We start from the raw sequence: 1,368 nt of genomic DNA, 5'->3' as shown, positions 1-1,368 counted from the left end.
TGTGTGTGTGTGTGTGTGTGTGTGTGTGTGTGTGTGTGTGTGTGTGTCAGTAATTGTGGCTTACTGATAATTGCATTCATGTTGAAACTAGGGCTACATCTCAGTGCAGGCAGGATGTGATGTGTTTTTGTGCCTGAGGTCAACCAGCAGGAGCTCTCTAATCCACCAGCCCTCACAGATCTCTGATGTTTGCATGTGTCTCTAAGTGCACATGATCTGTTTTCATCAGAGGGATTGCTGACATTATGGAATTTTGTTTGTATGTGGAGACATTATGCACATTAAGAGTCAGGAGGTGCCGACCTTTAGCTTTTGTCGTGTGTGTGAGAGAGTGTGTGTGTGTGTGTAAATGTAGTCAGAAAACAGAAAAGAGCTCAGCAGCATTTCTCTACCTGTCCTCACTATTCAAACATACTTTATAAAGCTTTGACGCTGTTCTGTTTTGTTCAAGCCACCACTGAGTGATCTAATCTCCGGCACTAGACTTGTACCTTTAAATATCATTCAATCAAGTCAATCATTTCCAGTATATTTTGGGTTGTTTAAACCAAAAATAAAGAAATTATAAAAAGTTATATAATAGTTTGTCATAAAAAAAGTAATTATATATTTTGTCGTAGAAAAGTCAATGTATGTTATGTTAAAAAAAATGAAAAAGTCAGTATAATATGAGATGAAAAGTTGTATTAAAGTCGGTCATAAAAGGGATGTAAAAAGTCATAGCTTGATAGTTGTTAAAAATTCATTGTGTATTTTGTTATAACAAGTCATAGTATAGCATGTCAAGAGTCATCTCAGAGTTTGTGATAAGAAGTCATAAAAAAGTCCTGAAAAGAAAGACGTAGTATAGTATGTTGTAAAAAAAAGTCATTAAAAGTAATTGTATATTTTGTCAAAAAAGTCATACTATAGTGTGTCACAAAAGGCACACAAGGTCATATTATGGAATTTAATAAAAAGGCATAGCATAGTTTAATATGTAGTATAGTTTTCGAGAGAACACAGAATTAATCTGAAGCCATCAAAAGACCTCTTTGATGGCACAGGAGGAAGTGCAGCCACCGTCTGCCAGTGTTTGGGCAGCTTCTGAAGCTGTGTCCACAGTTCCCTCAGTAAATCCTACTACAGTGTTTTCAAAGACAAGACAAATTCCATGACGAGATGAAGTCAACAAAATGATTAGAAAATATACTGAACATACACATGTCTTGCTCCAAAATACTTTGAAATAAAGTTAGCTTCATGTTTTCATATTGTTTCGTTCTGTGTTTTTTTTGTATGTATGTTGAACATGTGTGGCACGCTCACGCTCTTGTGTCCATGTGTATGTGTGCATGTGTGCGGGTGCTGTTGTCCATGTGTATGTGT

General features: G+C 36.1%; 1 protein-coding gene across 3 annotated transcripts in view; it reads left to right on the top strand.

The window, feature by feature from the left end:
- gnb5b (guanine nucleotide binding protein (G protein), beta 5b) overlaps positions 1–1,368 on the top strand; it is a 13,080-nt gene that overhangs the window by 8,982 nt on the left and 2,730 nt on the right. The gene's annotated exons all lie outside the window — the stretch shown is intronic.

The sequence above is a fragment of the Anarrhichthys ocellatus genome, unplaced genomic scaffold (assembly GCF_004355925.1).
Source record: "Anarrhichthys ocellatus isolate YVR2014 unplaced genomic scaffold, GSC_Weel_1.0 scaffold8, whole genome shotgun sequence".
Taxonomy (NCBI): domain Eukaryota; kingdom Metazoa; phylum Chordata; class Actinopteri; order Perciformes; family Anarhichadidae; genus Anarrhichthys; species Anarrhichthys ocellatus.
This window is presented reverse-complemented; position numbering and strand designations above follow the sequence as displayed.